The sequence below is a fragment of the Homalodisca vitripennis genome, chromosome 8 (genome assembly GCF_021130785.1).
Source record: "Homalodisca vitripennis isolate AUS2020 chromosome 8, UT_GWSS_2.1, whole genome shotgun sequence".
Taxonomy (NCBI): domain Eukaryota; kingdom Metazoa; phylum Arthropoda; class Insecta; order Hemiptera; family Cicadellidae; genus Homalodisca; species Homalodisca vitripennis.
Genome location: NC_060214.1, coordinates 105,635,738 through 105,649,954, shown reverse-complemented (window position 1 = coordinate 105,649,954; position 14,217 = coordinate 105,635,738).

The window sequence follows — 14,217 nt, the reverse complement described above, 5'->3', positions numbered from 1 at the left end:
CAACACAACGTACATGTCTGTCTTACTAACCGCAATTAAACAGGATCAGCACAGAACTAATTGATTTTAATTTCTCTGACAAATACGCTGTTATCATTTGTCACCAGTTATTCGGTGTAGGCAAGAGGTCAAGGCCCCCGCCTGATAACTCTAACGTCGGCACGCGAGTGCCGGTTCTATTCGCGGACGCGGTGCTCAATTTTTGCTCTCTGTATTTATTTAACCATTGTCATTATAAATCCTGGAGAAGAAGCTCAGAAAATTGGAAAACCGTGCATGAGGTGTCCAATTTTTTAGGAGGAAACCACAAATATGATTACCGTACCACCATTCGAGCACTCGAAGAGCAATTAAAATTAGAACAAGGAAGAAGAATCGTTTCGGAATATGTAATGTACTCTGCACTCTGTTCCTGTTTTGTTTCCTGTTCCTGATACGTACTACAGGAGGACGCAGTTGTACTTGCTACTGGTACCGTCCCATATACCATAAATAAAATAACAAGGTCACCCTAAAAAATAATGAAATCTATGGAGACTAAAGTAATTAAAACTAATATCACAGATAAGGTATTAATAGGTCTTGTTTGTTATTGTATAATATTTACAGCTGTTTCATTAGTGTTAAATAGAATTTCATTGTTAGATTAATTTGGTTTATATTTGTATTCTTTATCAATACTCAACTAATTAGCTGAACTGACTGAGCAGACGATGGTCTTTTGGGAAGATGAGACATCTCAGCCGTGGCGTGCTGTGCGTGTGGCAGACAGGGGAAGGCGACCGGTGAGTGGCATCATTACTGTATTCAACCCCGTTTCTCTCTACACTTGCCCTTCCTACCTACATTGTTTAATTTGTTCTTGTCTTAAAAATGTACTGTTATTTAGTTGTATTTTATGTAATAAATATTTCCCCAACCCTGTTACTCGTTACTGGGTCACATCCAATGTTCTTAGAACTAAATTCTTGGCGGATTAATAACTTAATTGGCACGCATATTACTTTTTTCTCTCGTGAACTTTGTAGCTGCCGCTCCTGCTGCCGAGCAACACCTCGCGCGCCTTGTCCGTAAGTAAAATTTATATTTTCGTATTATAAATTATCCTTTTCACGCAAGACATATAATTTTTAATGTAATATGAAGTAAAGTTGTAAATATTAAAGTAACTTACCTAGGTTGATGTTTTATTTGGCAGATTAATATGTATAATAGTGAGGTGACGTGCTTCTGACGAGACCACGTTTTCATGAATCTTAAGTTGTCTCGATAAATGGCTAATAATATCGTGATTTTGTTTTAGGCGAGTTTAACTTCGAGTCTCTGAGTTGGATTTTAACTAAGAGTACAACTTCGAGTGCTTCCAGTATTCATGTTGTATACTTCTAGTCTACTTTCACTTTTTCTGACTACAGCTGTAATGTCGAGCCCAGACGCTGACGCCCGCGCTTGTGAGTCGACATCAACGTTAAGGGAAGTCAATTTTAAAGTTTTAGTAATTATTAAGTTCGTATGCAAAATTCCTATAGAACACTGGAACCATTAGGCCCACCCCCATGATGTAATTTTGTTCATTATCACTCTATTTGGCAGCAACGTGACAATACATTATTTTATTGTTAACACATAGAAGCGGTGCATTTATGTTTATTTGCCACAATTAAACATATAAGTAAACTTTGCAAATCGAGTATTCATTACTACGACCTCAGCGGTATCCAACCCCATGCGTCTCGTCCATTCGGTACAAAAATGTAAACTTAACACTATTTATTGGTCCTAACATCTGATTTAACTCTTCATTTTATTAATTTAACCTACAGCATTTATTACTTAGATACAGTACAAGTCAGAATCCTGAAATTGTAAGCTATCGATACTATAGGATAGCGTTTCCTCAATGGAATAGAAAGCCTTTTTAGGCACCTTGACAAACATTCGGAAAATGGTTACGAGCAGTATCCTTAGCAATCTAATAATCCCTAGAGGAGTCTATTAAAGAGTTTTGCGCCAGCATAAAGATGTGTGCTGGATTTCAGGTAGTCTAACATATTTTTAATCTGTTAGGTCTATATGGCTGGATGTGAAAAGTTGATATAGGCTTCCCACATTGAATAAATGTACTCGTAGATTTTCCTTGACACACATTGAAATTTTAAGAATCAAGTACATTGAGTGTTACTAAAATTCGTGTTAGGTACTGTACGTAGTGCTCTCTTTTGACAAAGGAAAGCCTCCCTAACACAACTAGAATCGCCCCAGAGAAGATGATCGTACTGAAGGTAAGAGCCCTTAAAGGCGGAATATGCCTTAGTAATTTAACTAGAGCTAGTGCAGAATTTAAGCTTCAAAATATTCTAGAAAGGCTTTATGGGTTCCCCACGTAACCTTAGTGTCAAGGTTTATTCTCAATAACTTAACATATTTAAAAACAAATTAGTCCTTAAACTAAAAACAATATGCTCAGACTTATGTTTATTTATACAGTTTTTGGCGAGAAAAAACCTGAAGATAAGACCTTTCCTTCATATAATTGGCCCCGACTGAATTAATTTCAGGTAGTTTGCTAGAGCACATCGATGTGGTGTCATCTATATATGGAACACACATATTGGGCACAATACAAAGAAGGTCATTGATAAGTTGTGACAAGGAGTCCATGTGGCGCCATAGGCCACTCCCGTCAGTTCAGATTTTTGCCCACTGGATCCTGCCAGATAGATAGGAAGCCAACATAGCTACCTCACTGCCGCCTATTCCATAATAAGGTAGTTTTTCAATTAGCATTGTGTGTTACACAGTACTTTTTTATTTATTTATTCACGGTAAACCCATTACATACAAAGATCACACAAATTGGTAGAAAAAGCTGAATAGAATAATAAATAGTAAAGCAGTTGAAACAATAATTATGATTGTAGTACCAGAATAACTTAAATTAATAGCATAATAATAATAATAATTTAAATGTAGATGATATAATAATAATAATAATAACATATCAATAACGTTTCAAAAATAAATAATATGTAACAAAATATAATAATAAATAATATAATAACAACGATATAAAATAAATAATTTGATAACAATAAAGTAACAACAGTTACAAAATGAAGTAATAACATAACAATATCCAAACAGAACAATAACTATAATAATACACTATTTTTTACAAAATAAATGAATAAATAACAGCATGCTATGTTGCGAAAGTGTGTTAAGGAGTGTAACGCTGTTCTAGGATGGCCAAAGAAGTTCTTTTAAAGGAGGCGATGCCATCATGGAAGAAGTCAACGTCCCCAGCAACAAGATTCCCAAGTCTCTGCATTCGGTTAATCGTGGAGTTCATCTCGTAGTTAGTAGCATGATGAAGACGTCCAAACAGGTCCCTAGATCTAGTGTTAGACGGTACACGAAGATTGATCGAACCAAGGATTTCTGGACAGTCGACCAAACCGTTCAAAATTCGATACAGGAAGAGAACATCCTGAGCCATACCACTACCGCCCTTAATAGTAGGCTTCTAACATCAATTTTTGAACATAAATATAACTCTAAGTTTTGAGGATTGAAATCTACACTCTTCCACAGGTATCAAAAATCCATAAGACGGTCAGTCTTCCATCTTTCCTGGTGCGTGTGACATGGGATTGTGTAGAGCTCATGGTTCTATGCAGATACATCATTCTCAAGACCTTATACTGTCGTTGTGCCGCTCAGTTATGGGCTTGAATTTTTTTATGAACGATGTACTCTGTTAGCAAATGTTTTATTGTACGTATTGTGCATGAATATTTTGTGTGTGCAATATATATATATATATATATATATATATATATATATATATATATATATATATATACATTCAGTGTAAAAAATGTCCTAAAGACTACATTGGCTCTACAACAAATAACTTAAGAATAAGAATGACAGGTCACCGTTATGATTTTAAGCATAATGATGAATCAAAACCATTAGTCATTCATAGTAAAATACACAAAGAATCTTTTGAAAATTTATATACAGTAAAACCAATACGATTAATAAAAAATAATTCAAATACATCAAAATTAAGAAATTTAGAACAAGCATGTCAAATTGTTACAAAATCTAAATTTCCCTATGGATTAAATCTTCGATAAATTTAAATCATCTGAACACTCATCACATCTTTACACCCACAGTTTGAACATATGTTTATCATTTCAAGAATATTATGCTTATTAATTTATTTATCTGTTTACATGTATGTTTTTAATTATTTTATGTGTTTTGTTTTGTTGTTTTGACCTGAAGAAGCGTAATGCGAAATATAGTTAATTAATATTAATATGTTGGCCTTTTTCTACATATATATATATATATATATATATAAATATCGAGAGAGAGAGAGAGAGAGAGAGAGGGGGGGTGGTAACAAAAAGGTTGGGCTGGCTATTTATTTTCATTCTGTGTGTGATTCTAAGCAGAAAATTAAGAATCACTTTTTTCCAATTTAAACTTTCCGCTAGCCGCTATTTTGTATTTTTTTTATTAACAAATTATTATTTCTAAAACTAGCAAAGCTAAAGAAACCTAATTTGGCACATATTTTGGATAGGTGAGAGGAAAATAAAAAGATAATTGTGTTATTTCCTTTAATAATAACAAAATGGCGTCTGATGAGCATTTCTAAAGTCAAATAACAAAAAATAAACAGTATAGAAAAAAACATTTACAACACACCAACTGTTTGGAGATTTGTATTGTAATTCAAATTGTACTAGTTTCTAATGGAATCCGTCAAGGCATAAGCGAGCACGACCACTTTAAAGGCACTCTTTCACAAAGTGTGAACTGCAAACATTTTGTCTTTTGGTCGGTATCAGCTGTTTTACATTGGTTCTTAAAGTTTAAAAGAGGTTAGGGATGTCTAATGAATTAGAATCATCTAGTGTGTGCATTATTACCGGCACGACAGGCTAAATTATGAGATAAAGTTCTAAAGTTATGGAATTTAAAAAAATGTTTCTTCTCTTGTAATATATAAATATATTTATTAGTGTTATTTCAAAGATTATAATATATTTAGACTGTTACTTTTTATCTCATAGCAAACCTTTCAAAATGATTTTAGATGTGGATCCTTTGAGTTTCTTCAAATTATTATGAGCATTGGCTTCAAAACTGGTTCAGCACAAGTTAACAAAAATAGCTTACAGTCTTATATTTGGCCTTAAGAAAAGACTGGATTCAAGACTGGCAAATACACCGGTATACTCATATTATAAAAAATTGATTATATTAATCATGAACTACAGTATTTTTATACACATTATGAAACTTAAGTATTGATATGTTTACATGCCAACAGACCACCAGTATCTTGTCAAGTACCGTACGTAAAAAACTGAGCATAATCGAAATGTTTTGCCCGGAAATCCAAGATGGTCCATTACACCTCTTATATCAACAGAGCAAGGATGAAACTTCGTAAACTTCAACGTCAGTACAAGAGTAGTCTCATTATAAAGGAAATATATTCGAAAAAGCCTCCAATATTCATGCTTGTCGTTTGAAAAATCCTTATCTCTAAACACCGGATCTCAGGGAAACTCGCATCATTATCTGAACGGAAAGATCCCCAAATGATCAATAATGTGAACTATAACGGAACCATGATGAATATGCTAGATAGTAAGGGAAATATTTTTTCCGTAATTACCAATGACATAAACGTTAACGGTCTGTGTGACGTCAGTTGGTGGTAATTAATTGATAAATAGAACAAATTCTAACCCCCACTTAAATTATAATTCGCTTAAACAGAATCAAGATCGTGTTATATTCATCCCCATCCCAGTAAATTTAATTAGGAGAAATCATTATATTCCGACATTTACGAATTCGAACATTATAGGTAGACCCGAGAGCCCTTTCTGCATAAAATTTAGTATTTATATTTATATCCAAATTGGTGAGTCAGCCAATATGATGAATTGTGTATTTAGAAGATTTAAATGTCATTAGTATAACAGTTATTTTATTAGTACATTACAAAGAGTAGGTGGAGCAAAACCACTTGTAGGTTTTAATTTAAACAGTATTTTAATTTATTTCAATCAAGAACTTGAGAAATATTTATAAACCAAATATCGAAGACAGATAATTTTTGATAGAGTTACACTCTTCAAGCCATATACGTTCTTGACATTTTGACTGAGTAGGAAAGAAGGATGCAGAACGCGTCGTAAAAATAGTTACAGTTAAATCACGTTTTAACGATCTCGGATAACTCGCCTCCTCGGGAACGGTTCGATTACTCGACTGATCATTGGCTAAATGACCCGCTTTATAAAAATATAGATCAATTAGTTCACTAACTCGTTGGCGCCATGAGCCTATTTGATTCATTCTTTGTAAATTGTTCAAAATAGGGTCGTTGGCCTACGAACCTCATAGATTTAATTTACTGGTGTAATTTCGTTGGGCCAACGATCAGTGGTGGAATTGAACCACGAATTAATATTAAGGAAAAATAATTTTAAGTGGGTCGTTGGTCTAAATCTAAATTAAATCAATCCTACGATGTTCAAAAGACGGCCGATTATACAGTTGGGCGTTGGCCCAACGCCCAATGGCACTGCATTAGCTCGTTTACACTTTCACTGCCGACAACGTCATTTGACGTATCGCATGGGAAAATGCATATAAACGTATTTAGACTTCGGCATTGGTAATCATTCGCTATTTCCATGTTTTTATTTCTTACTCTATGGATTATAATCTATGAAATTTTGTTGGCAGTCACCTGGAATATCGGAAAAAGTGTTTTGTTTACGAATTCATCGTAGCTATCGTTCTGCTAATTCGTCGTCTGCATTGTTATTATTTTGTTTCCTATTACTTTAGTTTACAACGATTGTTTGTGAGTAAATACAATGAATCGTGACAGTACTGAAAACAATGAAGTGCTAGAAGAGTTACTCAGATTATCAAGTGACTTTATTCCAAGATGACACAGATAATGATCCTGATTTTACTACCGATGGACTTGTTGACATTGTTTTTTACTCAAAAACCAAATATCACCATAATAGTAATAAAAACTTTTATTCTTGTGCTCTATAAATAATTGGTTTTATTTATTTATTTATAATTTTATGGCCTACATTGGACCGCTTTATTCACTTTATATTTTCTATTTTCTTTCTTCTTTTATCCACCCAATATTTCTTCATCCTTTCCGAGCGTAATTTCCTTTCCTCCTCCGGAACCACTCTTCATATTCGTTGTTTTTTTTCTTTTCAGCTGCAGTGTAGAGTGTTTGTCATTTAATATCTTTAATGTATTTGTCTTGTGTTTTAAATCCTCTACTGTAATTTGTAACTCTCTCATATCTTCCTTTAATTCTGTGATCCATTTAATGTCACTTTTACTATACCACAGTTTTTCTACTATTTTCCTGCTAATTCTATTTTCAGGTGTTCTTAACAAATGCCCCAGGAATGATATTCGTTTCTTTTTAATTATATAATAAAGGACAACCAATTAAATAATTGGTTTATTACAGAACTTTACAGTTTTTATGTTTATTTTTAGCTTCTGATGAAGATTTTGATGATGGCCCTAAAACAAGTGACTCGTGACAGTACCGAAAACAATGAAATGGCCCCTTTTATTAGGCCCCTACATTAATTAAAAAAATTAAAACATAAGTGGATTATAATTGTAAATATTTGTAACTATAGTGGCAGTAATTAAAATACTAAATACAGAAAATAATAATGAGAAATATATTCATGTTATAGACTAGTACATGGTGATGTTTTTTGGTCAACTTTTAATTTTTTACATAAATATTGCGTTTTTAAGTTTTAAAACAAGACTTTCTGTTTGAAAACATGTATGCGTGAGCATTTGTGTATAAAGGGGAAGTAACTTTTCAAAAAATGTAAGTCCTATGGTTTTCTTATAATTGGTTAAAAAATTAGTCTTCTAAACCCTTTTCAAAAAATGTAAGTCCTATGGTTTTCTTATAATTGGTTAAAAAATTAGTCTTCTAAACCCTCTAGCAAGATAATCTTTAACTGTTTTAGAATTCCAGTCATGTCGTTATTTTAGTGTTGTTCTATAAATACTAATGCACGTAGAAATTTAATGATAAACATATTAGAAGAACATATACTATTATTTCAGTATTAGTATTCATAAATGCTATTATAAAATGACATACGATTTTCATTACTTGTTTAATACTTAAAGTACAAGGTTGATACAACGTATAAGTTATTTCATCGGCATACTATTTAGCTTTAAATTATGCATGCTTGTTTTGTGTGCAAATACGGGCAGATCCTTATGTTCAATTAAATACATGCACGTATCATGCAACCGCTTAGCAGTCAGACCGTGCTTCGCTACGATCGTTTCGTACCACGTCGATGATGCGTCATTTATTGGTAGTCGATACCTTTAGTGCGATTGTGCGTATAGCGTTCAGTTTTCCTCTAAAGTTTATTGAACTCTGGCAGCGTTTATCAGAAATCAGGTTGTACAAGGTCATTTTGTAAATTTAATATGAAAATCTTATATTTAGTGTGAAGGAAGCAGGATTTTTCCGGACACAGGTAAGTTATTTACCTGAAGAAGAGATCAGATTGCAGATCTCGAAACATAGTGTTTCTGATTTTTTGTTTCACTTAACAATGAGAAATGTTCGGAAAATCCTTTTTCCTTCAAAACCCTTCCATCGTCAAAAATAAACTTCAAACAAAGAATTATATGTAGTGATTGTGTAAAGTATTGTATATCATTTCCTTGTTAGGAATCAGAGAATAAAGTTCAATAGCTTTGAATTAAAAAGAAAAACAAAGTTTGTTTACACCCAACACCATATAGTTTATTTGACATGTGAAAAAATATTACAGTACTATGTTGTGTAAAAGTATCCACATTATGATGAAATATAAGATGTTTGAAAAGGCCGAAATAATCAAACTGTATGGAATTGAGTTGTGAAGAAAAAGTGTCATGGGGATAAGAAATAAAAATAGAAGTAATTTGAATGTTACTAAGAAAAGAGCAAACGGCAAATTGTTACCCATTTTCAGTTGGTAAGCAACTCAATGAAATAACCGTAATAAATATTTATCCTCATGCAAATTGATGTGTTTTTCTAGATTTTTATGAAGTTATGTGATGTGGAATAGTGTATGAGTCAATGTTTATTTTTTAGTTAACAATTTTTATTTATCCTTTATTTAAGGAGGAAAACCAGACACAACACTTCTATTTCAGAGTCAACAAATTCAGTCGTCAGATTCTATTAGGATGTCACGTACAGTTCGAGGACTTTAGCTGTGCGCGTCACCTTGAGTGTGTGATTGATAGGCGGGAGGGGTGGCGGGGTAGTACGAGTTTTATGCGCTGCGTCCCGAAAACATTTCCTGTGAATCATGGCCCGGATAACTCATCACACTCCCTAAAATCAGTCTGTATTGTGACAGTGCTGATTGTGGTGGAATTAAATAATAAGAGAAACCCAAATAATAGGACTTATCCTTGTTTTTCAGTTGTTATAGTGTTGTTTAACGTGTTTTTGAAAATAACGGATTTGTCAATACTAATCTGAAAATAGAAATCGTGAGTCTTTAAAGAGATTGTTGCTCTTTCATCTCAGCGGCTAGCACGTAAACGCAACCCGCCACACAGATAGCGTTTATTTGTTGAAAGGGTAGTAGTATTCAGGCCCAACGAGCACAGCTAAATTCCTCCAACTGTATATCACTTGGTTGAAGTATATAGTCAACAATACGGTCACACTTGGCTCAATTCTAATAAAAACACTTTCTAACAAAGAACCAAATTATTTGTTTACAACAACTATCTCCACTGCATAGAGGTTAACAACAAAATTCATCTTGGAAAAACCACACATTGTCAACTAGAAGCAGGATAATAGAAAGTCAAAGACCACTGAACAATAAAAGCAAGTCACAGGCTTACAATTGATGAACAATTTAAAAGTCTTTGAGCAGTAATGTTGTTTGTACCGATAAAGATTGAATAGACACTTTCTTAGTCGATCACACTTTCAAAGTTACGCGATCGACACGAAAGTGATCGATGATGATTCCAAGTTTAATAAATAGTTAGTGCAGATCACTAAAACAGTAACAAGAGCAAATTAGAAAGGGAATGATAATACTGACGATCAAGGCGTCGACCTCTTACAAAATGCCTTTAATTTTGCCATCAAATATATTGAAGAATGTTACAGGTTTACCCCAATGTAGTTATTGAGAATCTGTTTAGAGACGAAAGTCGAGGTTGCCGTCTACTAAGCAGAAGAGCATTAGTCCAGAGATATTTTAGGCTAGCGCAGGAGCATTAGTTCAGTGTTTTATAACCTTTATTTTTACCGTATATTAAGTGAGGCAATCATGTGTGACAGAACGTATTTATAGGTTTAGTGTTTTAGAACTCTAGGCCTACAACGTTTAGAACTCGTGCCGTGTTTTCTCTAAACGTATTATTGTACGTGTTAATATGATGTACAATTTTATAACGTGTAACTTAATGTAATAATTAGGTTAATCTACAGTTTTATTACGCTTATATGTCTATAAATGTTCTCCTCTGACAATCCGACCATTTTACTGTTAAGAGCATGCTTGTACTGTATATGAGAAAAAGTCATTAAGAGCACATCAATATTTAAACTTACTCGTATTGCAATTTAAAATAGTATATTGAAATTTTTATTGTGGATGCCGAGTCAATAATGCAATCTGGAGGTTTGGAAGTACTTTTTAAGTCGATTTTTATAAAAAGTGTTGGATAAATACGAGGTGTCATTTTTTAATTAAGCACCGTTTTGTAATGATCAATGTAAACATAATGTATGAAATTAAATTGTATTACAAAATTACAAATATTTATTCACTTCTATATATAGTCACCATGAATATTTAAACCTTTTTCAAGTCATGGTACCATGTTTTGTATCCCATTATCAAAGAACTCTGCCGCATGACCGTTAAACTAGCTAGTAACTGTTTCTTTCACCATGTCATAATTTTCCAAGCCTTTTCCACCAAGAAATTCCTTCAGTTTTTGAAAAAAGATGAGAGTCTGAAGGTGCTAAGTCAAGGCTGTATGGTGGATGGTCAAATGATTCCCAACAAAACTTGTCCAGCTGTGTCTGTGAGGCCAAGCATTTTCTTGAAGCAGGACGACGCCACTAGAGATGGCACGTCTCGCCGGCAGTTTTCAATAGCGCGCCTAAGTTTCAATGATGTTTCACAGTATCTCTCTGCATTATTATTGTCATTCCTTGAGGCAGAAAGTCTATTAAAAGTATGGCTTTCCGGTCTAAAAAACTGAGGCCATGATTTTCTTGATTGAAGGTTCTTGCTTGGATTTCCGTGGCGTCGTCGGAGAGTTTGTGTGATACCACTCACTGGATTGACGTTTAGTCTCTGGAGTGTCTCATCACAGACATAATGTGACTTAAGAACTCACCATCCTTGTGATAGCGCTCCGAAAAGGACAAAGAATGTGACATACGCTTTGCTTTATGTTCTTCTGTTAACATTTTTGGCACTCATCACGCACACTTTTTTGTAACGAAGTATATCAGTAACAATATTATAAATTACAGATCTTTGAAACTTTTGGAAATTTCTGATAAAGTTCGTCAATTGTGAAGCACCTGTTTTGGCGAGTTCCTCAATTTTTTGTGTCAAGTCTTCATAAATGACAGTAGGCCGTCCAAGTCGTTTGATCATGAACATTTGTTCTTCCTTCATTAAAAAGCCGTCACTATTTTCGCACATGTCCATCGTTCAGTACACCATATACTTCAATAATTCGTCGTTGAATTTCAGCAGGACGAACAATTTTTCATTTAATAACCGAATTACTGAACGCACTTCACAATCAGTGGGATTAAGGATTGACATGGCGATTAACAAAGCAGTATAGTCACACAACCAACCCCGGCAGAGACGTGAAAAGTAATGGCGTAGTGGGGGACTGCCAAGAGTAGCTGACCTTGAACCGACGTCACGTGACAGGATGCGCAGTCACAATGCGCAATCGATTCCTACTTTAAAAATGACAGTTTTATATTATTTTTCTTTCTGTTTTGATTAGACTATTTTCAAACAGTGTGGAAATAATCTATGAGATATTTTTAGTACAAGAAGTTGAGAAATTGCACTTAGTCCTAAAAGGACCTTTGCTCTTTTTTCCAGAGTGAGAGGATAGTCTGGATGGGTAAACTTGGGGGGTTGGAGAGAATGGAGAGATAGCGGGCTAAATACCTGTAGTGCCTCCTTGGAATAAGAGGAAAGCCAGCTCTTTTCCAATCTCTCCAGTCAACGCAGACAGGGGACGGGTCGTCCTTATATCTAGTCTAGCAACAAGCCCTTAACACTTACGGAGCCCACCAACTCCAACAGTCATCTACCTCAGTAGACTAGAAGAGACCTATCGATCTACCCTTGCACTCCAATATCTCGACATTTGCGGTTAGTGATGTGCCGCTTCTGGATATCCATAAGGTACCCAGATTTAAGTAACACATCGGTTTTTGTTGTACCAGTGTAGGTTTAACATAAAGGTTAAACCAGAAGTGTAACCTACAAGAAGAAATGAACCCTGCTGGGAGAATGAGGACTTAATGATAACTAAGTTAAGGTCAAACTCAAGATTACTGAAAAAAGGTTGTGATTGAACTGAAAATTGTTGACAGCGGATAATGGGATGCAAATTCACCAGAATAGATTAATCTAATGTATTCTTCGTAGAGCAGCTGATCAACAACATTTTCTCTGAAGATTGTCTCGATGTCGTTACTTTAAAACGCCACAAGCCTCCCATTGTATTTTCAACGTGACTTTAATACAAACAAGATAAAATTGACATAAAACATTTATCTTAGGAAACAAAGCTGAGTATTATATAAAGTTTACAAACCAGTAGGCTTACTCTGTATAAGATTGTTTGTAATTTCTTACGTTTGCGTAGACGGAGATCTTCCCTTTGTTCCTTTGTTTATCTCGGAACTAAGCAACAATACACCGTCTACTGTGGGCGGGTAGGCTACCCATGTCGGCCAGTCAGTCGATTTCCATGAACACAGAGGAATTTTTCCAAATATAACATTATGGTTATCTTGAACTTTTCATGAGCTAATCGTTGTTCGAATAAAAAAGAGTGTAATGTGTATTTTTGTTCAAGGTCAGCCAACTAAATACGAATATCAGAATGTTACAAGGTTTCATTATAACATTGTACATTAAATTGCAACAAATAAAAATGACCAAATCAAATACTATTTTCTATTATACAGAATTTGCTTTTGTGATCTGTTATCTTTCAGTTCTATTTTTATATATATTATAAAATAGTTAACTTTGTCATTTTAAAGCATCTTGTGCAATTTAATAATGTATAGTTGAACATTTAATTAACTATAATATTTGAAGAAACCAATACTCCAACAAATTTGGAATATAATTAATATTATTAAAATGTAACTTCCATCAAAAGTTGTACGTGTTATTTTGGCTCTTTAAAAAAAAAAAATGGCAACTTAACAAATTTTTTTCCAGTTTTCTTAAAGAATTCAATAAAAAATACACTTTAATCTGTTTGTCTATCAAAATCAGTTTCACGTAAAATTGATTTATGCAAAGATTTTGATTATGCCATCCAAAACTATGTCATTAGTTTCTATGTATGTATGAACGCAGGCGCTCAATTTGTCAACGGACTGCCAAATTCCATTAAAAGTGCATATACGCCCAAGGTATTTAAAGCTCGTCTGAAATCAGCATTAATCCGTGCAGCATTTTATAATACAGACGAGTTTTTAACACACGATTGGGAGACCGCTGAATTGGCTGACTGACACTGCGGCTATAGTGGACAAATTCGAATGAACGAGATTAAGAATGGAAACTATTGTTTGTATGAATGAGTCCAATTGTCGTGAATGAATGGTAAATTTTAGTTAACATGAAAAACTGACAATTGCAATACAATTTTGTACATTGTTTACGCAATGAAGTATTTATTATTATTATTATTTATTATTATGTAAAGGATTAACAAGTTTTATAATCTTGATCTGATGAATAATTAATCCAAAATGACCAACCAATTCTAAAACCGTTATAGGCTCTAAATAACTTAGAACGGTCGCCATTTTGAAACTTTTCATTA